The sequence below is a fragment of the Macrobrachium rosenbergii genome, chromosome 53, assembly GCF_040412425.1.
Source record: "Macrobrachium rosenbergii isolate ZJJX-2024 chromosome 53, ASM4041242v1, whole genome shotgun sequence".
Classification (NCBI taxonomy): Eukaryota; Metazoa; Arthropoda; class Malacostraca; order Decapoda; family Palaemonidae; genus Macrobrachium; species Macrobrachium rosenbergii.
This window is the reverse complement of record NC_089793.1, coordinates 54,308,443-54,318,442: the sequence shown is the minus strand read 5'-3', so window position 1 is coordinate 54,318,442 and position 10,000 is coordinate 54,308,443.

Below are 10,000 nucleotides of genomic sequence, written 5' to 3'. Positions count from 1 at the left end.
AATGAGCATAAATCTTATTATGAATTAAAGGAACGTTAAATATTTATTCTTATACTCCCTATTATTGTAAACTTTGGAGGGTGAGTTGGCTTGGAACAGGTTCCCTCTTTGAAGTATATATACATACATACATATATAAATGCACACACATGCATATATATATATATATATATATATATATATATATATATATATATATATATATATATATATATATATATATATATATATATATATATATATATATATATATATATATATATATATATATATATATATATATATATATATATATATACTCTATATACACACACACACACACACACACACACAGTAAGTGGTCACTTCATGACTAATTCGAATTCACCGCTTCAATTGGTCACTTGGTTAGTCAGAAAGTTGGGTAAAACTTTTGTGAAAGGGGTCCAGGCGTTCCAGGTGACTCTTCAATTGTTTTTTTTTTTTTTTTGTGTGGCCTGGTCAAAAGTTCCCTCGTCTCTGGCCCCGCAAGTTGTGGGTTGCACCCTGTTGTCCAGTTGAAACCTATTTCCATTCTGTTAATTTGTATTCACTCCCACGGAAGAACATCACAAATGTAAGTAGTTTTCAGGTGGGCCACGGACATTTAGCTAGATTATAATAAAGAATAAATTAAATATATAAGAAATAAGAGAATAAAATAAAAACAAAAGAAATAAAAATCTGAAATTTCATTGTAAAGACAAAACTGTAATTCATTTTTTTGACTCATTGCGTGCCTTCATTGCTAAGATCCAGAACTGGGTTAGGAAACTTAATGCCCGTAATTTTGCAATGTTTGAGAATTTTTGTGAAGTTGTTGAAGGTGACAAATAACTAGATCCTTGTTTCCAAAATGAAATAATCAGCCACCTTCAAAATTTGGGTCAAGAATTTTCCAGATACTTCCCTGATTTTGAGTCCATAGATCTGTCATTTATAGCAGATCCATTTAATATTGAGCCAGATTCTGTGCCAGACCCTGACCAAGATGAATACTTGGAAATGAAATTTGATTCTGGTATAAAGTGTTTGCAAAAAGAGCTCTATATACAGGAATTCTGGGCTCAAGTAAGTGCATCATACTCTAGAATTGGTAAGTGTGCGCTAAAAACACTTCTACCTTTCTCCTCCACTCACTTATGTGAATCAAGCTTTTCTCCCTTACTTCAAATCAAAACAAAATCAAGAAACCGCTTAGAGGTGGAGGATGACATGCGATGTGCCTTGTCCAAAATTCTCCCCCGATTTGATAAGCTTGTAGATATGAAACAAGTACATCCATCTCATTAGCTGTCTTACCTGAGTCAGTGGTTACCATGAACAGCAGAGAAGTTGCGTTTTATGTTTATCTTTTGGATATGTTTCAAGCCGTAAGGTCAGTATATGATTTTTATTTACAATAAGCAAAGTTCAGTCATTGATTTCTGGATTATTAAATTTAACTTTCTTGAAAATTTCTTAGATACATTTACCATATAATGCATTTATGAAAATTCTGTTTGAACATGTTAAGAAAATGTAATCAAGTTCCTTAAGTACCTGGTATCGTATGTTTTATTATGAGCATAATTTATATGCTAAATCTGAAGGGCAGTAGGCCATGAATTTTTGGAAATGCCTAAAGTGGGCCATGGTCTTAAAAAGTTTGAAGACCACTGGTCTAAGACAATCCCATCACTTCTCTAAGGGTAATTACTTGCAGTACCGATGTACATTTATGAATAACTCAAAGACCATGACTATTAAATCCAATAAAAAACATGGATAAGTGGAACTCATTATAGTCATATTTGCACTGTGCATAATACAAACAACGAAAATTACTGTCACTCTCTAGACAGGTAGTAATGCAGTTGCGTCTCTTCCCTTGTTATAAAATAAAACTTATAAGAACTTACAGAGGGAGACCTGTCTATGAAATGTGCCTCTGCAAAAGCACAATTACAGTTATGATTTTCACATTTAATCGATTAAATAAACTAAAAAATCAAACAAACCAGCAACACGGCAGGATAGTGCGTGGCCTCAATGTTCCAGCTGACTTGTCATATAATTGATGTTAATTTTTTACCAACATAACCGTGACATTTGAGCTTGGTTTTTCTAATCCAGTCTAAAGTCAGGTTTATTTTATCATTACCTCATTCCCCTCACTTTGATATGGAGAAATTGTTCATGGGAAAGGCTTCGGAAAGCGTATACCCCATGGAAAAAGAGAGAGAGAGAGAGAGAGAGAGAGAGAGAGAGAGAGAGAGAGAGAGAGAGAACTCATATTCCTTTAGTCTTGAGCTGCTGTGTGTCTAAGGAAACAGAAGTACGGTTCTGGTTTGTTTTAAAAATATTTGTTTTGTTTACTTTTTTTTTTTTTTTGCTTTTGGAAACCACTATAGTGGTGGACCAAAGTGTTATCTGGCATCCTAGGCAATATGTTAAAGTACTAGAATTTTGAGAAATCAAGATTATATAAAGGAATAGGAAGTCACAAATATATTAAGAACGAAAGCAGAAAATAAGTTACCTTAACCTCTTCTTGCCTTGTGTGGGAACGCGTATTGATTAAGACTCCCATTAGCTGCTCAATCCTCCTCTTATCTGAAAATGAGAGATGTCTTACCTTGATATTACCTTTCGATTAGAATTACAGCCTCCCGAAGCTTCGGGGGTAAACTATTTGCATATGCAAGACCATTATCCGGATTCGATTGAGAGAGAGAGAGAGAGAGAGAGAGAGAGAGAGAGAGAGAGAGAGAGAGACTGCCTTCTCGTATCGATATTATCTCTCAGTAAACCTTCATTACCTTTGTGGTCTTGTTTTCGTGATCGTCATTATTGCAGGGTGAACTGATAACGTACGTAAACATCAGCCTCCCATTTGGTAATTTAGAAATTGAAATTTGGAAAAAATTCTAGAGAATTTTCCACTGATTTCAATGTACATGAATAAAAAGAAACTAACTGATACTACATCTTTGTTGTAGATCTTCGAACAAGAACCTAGAGAAGGTCCTGCATGCTGGATGATGCCTCTGAGTGCAGAAAATATCTTTTTATATTTACGGAGAAATTGAAAAGAACGATGCTGAGGAGAAATGATTCACTTTTAGCAAAGACTAAACTTTACGTTTTCTCTCTATTTTTATCTTTCTTGAAGGCTATAATTGTTTCTCTGTAGCTATAGGGCATGACAACAGATAATTGCTTGAAAAATTCGTAAAATGGAGTCGACCCACTTGCTGCGACGCCTTATCAGTCAGCTGACAGCCTATATGAATGAAGGTTCTTAGGACCCGGAAAAAAGGTCAGTAGCAAAGATTTCAACAACTATGCAGAAGTTCAATATCTGCAACTACAAAATGAGGCATAATACTGGAGATTCTTTTACGAAACTGTTTCCCGAATCTATTATTTGTTGCATCATTAAAAAAATTCAAGGATTTTTGTTTTTTAATTAGAGAAATTTTGAATTCCAATCTGAATAAAATTTTACTTAGTAAAAGCAATCTCTTTATAAATATGCAGAATGAATAAAATGTCGAATATCGACACAGATAAATGCATTCCAAGTTAACAGCATAAGCCAACTTTTCGTTTATTAAACTATGATAATACTAGAAGAACTAAATACTGTATTAAGAAAGTTCAAAGCCTTAATTGCCACCGGGACAGTCAGAAGTCCCTCATTTTGCAGGTACTGTCGGATGGAAATTAGCAAATAGAATTTTTTTTTTATATCAAATACAAATTTGTAATAAAAATTGTTTATATCTAAATCACTAAATCACGTTCCTTGCTTCAAGTTAAAGACCACATCCAAGGTTGTCTGCGTTGAATGAATGGGTGAGAGAACACCTGTCTGTGAGTAAAGCTTTACGCAGGGTTTAACGAGACGACCAAATGGGTTTTTGAAGATTTCCTTTCATCTGGGAAAATGAATGAGCAGTTTTTGGTTTTTCCACGGCTTATTTGCTGGGAAAAAATTTAATTAAATGGAATTTACCATGTGCGCTGCTTTATGGAGGAATTTAAACAAATGCAAATAATCAACAAAATTTTGGCTCATGTGACCTGAACAAAGTTTTACGGCTTCATGAGATTTACTCGATAAAGAAGGATAATATATTTGCTTAACGAATTCCTAGCCTCTACGGGGAGAGAGAGAGAGAGAGAGAGAGAGAGAGAGAGAGAGAGAGAGAGAGAGAGAGAGAGAGAGAGAGAGACTAAAAATCCTAACTCCGGCAATACGAAAATTGCTGGACAGGGTAGCCCTTGTGGGTATTAATGTGTCCTAAGTAGGGTTTTCAAACAGAGAAATTGTTTGCATCACAATGGGAAGGAAATGCCCACACTATTTCATGTTACAACACTTCGTAATTCACTTTTCACTTCCCTATTTAGCCTATCGTGAATGTCATGCAAACCATCACGCGTTACCCATTAAAAGCTTGTGTAAAGGTTAATAACTCTCTCTTCTCTATAACTGGGTTGTATGCACGTGGCCTCACTATTCCTAACACTATTTAAGTCCGGATTTTGGTTGTAACTAACATAAAATAAAGATAACAACACTGTACTTACTGTAGAACTGGATCACTTGTGTTCTTATAAGGGAATTTATGCTAAAAGAAAGGGTTTGTTTCTAATCTAGCAACCAGCTTTTTTGCAACACTATTTACCTGATAGTTGCAATGCAACGGGTTGAAACAATACAACTGCAAGATAATCTATGCAATATAGTTGCCACTGATATGTTCTTAGCTGGGGAATCTAGTTTACCATTATGCAACTTACCTTGGATAACACAAATTTGAACTCCGGCCTTGAGGTTAGGTAAAAACATATACATCTAAATATGGCTGAGGGTCGCCCTCAAAGGTAAACTCTTGGGTTTAACTTGATTAATTATGTTAAAAAAAAAACTCATATCAGAAGAATGGTACTAAAATTTGGGACAAGCAAACAAGGTCCCGTAATACAAGATGAAAGAAGCAAATGATTGGGAATTGCTTGAAAAGACACAATGGGAGCCCGCTTCAAAGGGAGTCGGAAATGGTGTAGTGAGGACATTACACACATAAAAGACGATGCACAGAACCACAGCTGACTACTTCTAATCTGCAATCGAAAAACTTATGGTTACTCAACTGCAAAAAGCACTTTAATTAAGGAATAGAGGAATTACACAGGTGGTGCCTAAGCTGAACGCAATTATGATATCTCGAATGTTAACGATTTATGTTACACTTCACTTCAGTGCTTGGTAAATGAAACAGCACAACTATAAAAGCAATACAGATCTCACTGTATGAATATCGCACTATGAAAAGGAAAACAGAAAAACAGTCATAGGCTGACAGCGACGTGACTGGCTAAAAGAACCTTAAATTTGGCACATTACCTTAAGCAGGAGATGACTTTCCACGTCTTCAGGGGGACAGCGATGGTGATGGTAAGTAAATAAGGCGACAGCAAAAGTTTATTATGGCCCCAGACAGCCACGTGTGTCCAGAAAGGGCAGTTCAACAGAGTAAAGGAAAGGGCAAGAGTCCTTGCCTAACATCCGACGAATTCTGAGATCGAGTTTGTCCGTCCGAGGTTTTTATGGCTTCGGGGATTATGATCCTGCTTTTTGTAGATGGTGCTGGTGTCGGTATGACCAAGTGCCACTGCAGGCATGGGAGCCGGCCTTATGGTCAGGTTCCAAGGTGGTGCCGAGAACATGGTCAATCTTTTGCCTCTCTCCCAGCTGACTTGTCTCGGGTGAGGATTTGCATTCCTACCAGGTCAGCACCTGGAATTTAAGGTCCTGCCAGTCACTTGAACAAGGAAAGCAATTAAAATATTCTCCCCCCAAAAAGGCAGTCGTGAAGGAGAGGTCGGTAGGGCTGAATTCTGACTAGAGTATTCTTTGTGATAAAACAAATGAAACAATTGAATATTCTTTAAATTATGTCTTGACAAATGAGATGGTTTATGAGAGTTTTACTCTTGACATATATATATATATATATATATATATATATATATATATTATATATATATATATATATATATATATATATATATATATATATATATATATATATATATATATAATCAAAAGCTACAAACGTCCTTTAATATCCATTCCTCTACACTCAGAAGTAATATATTTCCATATATGTTACCGAAGGGAATTTTAGTTGATAATAAGTCCACCGTCCCGTGGGTAGAGGGTGGCCGACTGGTTAGTGTGTCACTGTAGTCCTGATTCCTCGTCCGTCGCTGGTTCGACCCCACGGGACGGTGGACTTATTATCAACTAAAAATTCCCTTCGGTAACATATATGGAAATATATTACTTCCGGAGTGTAGAGTGAATTGGATATTGAAGGACGTTTGTAGCTTTCTGATTGTATATGAATCACGGTGATGTGATAAATAGTCATATATATATATATATATATATATATATATATATATATATATATATATATATATATATATATATATATATATATATATATATATATATATATATATATATATATATATATATATATATATATATAGAAGTTGAGGTGGGTTCTATCAATACAGCAAACAGCAATTAAGTGCGAGGATAAGGACACTTCTTTATTCCTTTCTGGGTGCTTTATTTAGCTGCTGACGTTTCAAGACGTTCAGTCCCATTTTCAAAGATATATAATAAAAGAAACATAATAAAAAACAGACTCGGAATAATATAACATAAAATTATAACATAAAAGTATTAGTATATTAAAAAGGAAGAGTGTTTATTTACCAAGTAGTGCTGAAGGCATAGACCGAGTGACAATCCGGGTCAGGTTCAGCTTCGACGTGAACTCACGAGAGGTATAGAGGTGTTGAGGTGGTCTGAGTATTTAGTTGGGGGACAAGTCGTTTAATAAAAAGTGATTCTAAAATTGCTAGTTGTTGGTCGTTGGGAGTTCGGCCTATGATTTTGAAATCTTTGTAGTTAATATCGACTTTGCATTTCTTTGCATGTTCACGTATGCAAGAGAATTCTGGTTTAGATAATTTAACACCCGTTCTGTAACTCACGCCTCGATGAGAATCCAATCTCACTTTTAACAACCTGCGGGTGGAGCCGACATATTTCCCCAGGTTACATCCGGGGCAATTAAATAGGTAAATGACTCCCGAGGTCATCAAAGGAAGACGACTCTCTTTGTGTTTGAATAAGGACCTAATTGTCAATGGATTAAAAGGTATTAGCTTTAGGTCAATTGCTGGTAAAAAACTGTTTATTATCTGCCGTAATTCTCGATAGAAATTTTCATCATGAATGAGCGGGACGCTTGCGTATAGTCGTAATTTAGGTACGGTTGGTATTTCACATTTTGGATGGAAAATATTATTTAGAATTTTGTAGAGATGTTTATGAAACAGTTTGGATGGAAAGCAGTTGTCAATAAAGTACTGATGGAGGTAGATGATTTCGTTATGGAAATTGTTCCAGTCGGATGTTATACTGAAAGTCCTGTGGAAGAGGGTAGATAAAGAATTCAGTTTAAAATTATAAAAACAATGACTATAAAAATTAGAACCCAGGCCAGTAAAAGTTTTCTTTCTAAAAACCGTAGTATTAAAATGATCATCGTGTCTAAAAACCATTACATCTAGGAAAGGAAGTTTGTTTTCATTTTCGTACTCAGTCGTAAACTTAATATTTGAGTGCATATTGTTAGCATATTCGAGAAATTTATCAGTTTGATCTTTATTTTTAAATGAGCAAAAAGGTATCGTCGACATATCTACTATAGAAAAGAGGATGGTAATCCAATGGGCATTCATCCAGCATGCGCTCCTCCAGGGAGCACATGAAAATGTTGGCGAAGGTAGGACCCAGAAGGCATCCCATCGCCATACCATCGCGTCGACCTGAATGTAGGCTTTACCATTAAAATCGAAAGCTGTGTCCAGCACAGCAAGCTCCAGCAGTTTTTTTTAAATCCGTGATATTAAAATTGTTAAAAATGGTATCTGGGTTGGTAAAAATCCGGCTCAGAATAATCTCAATTGTTTCTTCAACAGGTACGTTAGTAAAGAGTGATTCGACATCCATACTGACCATAAATAAATCTGACTCTGAGGTAAAATCCTTTCTTTAAAATTATCTGAATTCTTACAACTATAGGTATTGGTGGTTAAGGGTGCTAAAAGTGGGACTAGGAATTTGTAAGCTTGTAATTAGGAGTGTCACAGGATGTGAGGATGGGTCTCAATGGTACACCTTCTTTGTGAATTTTTGGTAGTCCATACATCACTCCATATGAAGCACCAGTACTATACAAAGAATCATAGGTATTTTCACTAATGATGTTCCGATCTTTCAAACACTTTAAAAACGGTTTATGATCTTCAACTCTAAAAATAGCAGAATATTGAGGGTCACCGGTCTGTTTAAATTTGGTTTCGTCTCCTAAAATACTTTCCATTTTCTGTATATATTCGAGTTTATTTAGAATTACAGTACCTTTTCCCTTATCTGGTTTAGTTATTGTCAGTTCCTCATGTTTACTAAGTTCTTTGAGAATGTTAAGGTCCCTTTTAGAGAAGAACGGGGTCCATCTGGCAGTTAGGTTATTATAAGATTTCTGGGCTAACCCTTGTATTTGAATGCGAAATGTAGGCACATCAGCATCGAGGCGGAGATTACGTAAATAAATAAATAATGATTCTAGAGAGCCAAAAAACTGATTATATGAAGGTTTAAAACATGGAAGGCCAAAGTCCAAACCTAGTGAGAGTAGGAATTCCTCTCTTTTTGATAGTTTATAATTAGACAGATTAAATACAGTTCTATTGTTTTGGAAAATAGGGATAGAAATACCTAGGTTTCTCAGTTTCCTCTCGTGAGTACGTCGGACGATTGATACATATTCGGCTATACATTTATTGAACGGGAATTTAAAAACAACACGATCAATAATAGACAGATTATCAACAGTATTCGTAAACAGGCTGTTGGCTAGCTCAGTTAGTTTGACAACATTTTTATTCTTATAGTTGATCTCCATATCTAGCAGTTTTCTAGTGGCTTCATGGTAAAATAGGGTTTGATACAATGAAGATTTATATACATTAAATTTAACAAAATTCGGGATGATATCATTGAGGCGACAGTATTGTAAAAAAAACCACGAGACGACTTCGAAAAGCTGAACTTGACTTGGAATTTTTAAAAATACTGTCGCCTCAGTAATATCATCCTGAATTTTCTTAAATTTAAATAATATAAATCTTCATTGTATCAAACCCCTAAATATATATATATATATATATATATATATATATATATATATATATATATATATATATATATATATATTTATATATATATATATATATAATTATATATATATATATATGTATATATATATATATATATAAATTAATATATATATATATATATATATATATATATATATATAATATATATATACATATATATATATATATATATATATATATATATATATATGTATATATATATATATATATATATATATATATATATATATATATATATATATATATATATATATATATATATATATATATATATATATATATATATATATATATATATAAATAATATATATATATAAATATATATATATATATATATATATATATATATATATATATATATATATATATATATATTATATATATATATATATATATATATATATATATATATATATAGTCAAAAGTAAACTCTCATAAACCATCTCATCTGTCAAGTCATAATTTTAAAATAATATTCAATTGTTTAATTTGTTTTATCACAAAGAATACTCTAGGCAGAATTCAGCCCTACTGATCTCTCCTTCACCACTGCCTTTTTGGGGGAGAATATTTTAATTGCCTTTCCTTGTTTAAGTGACTGCCAGGACCTTAAATTCTATATATATATATATATATATATATATATATATATATATATATATAT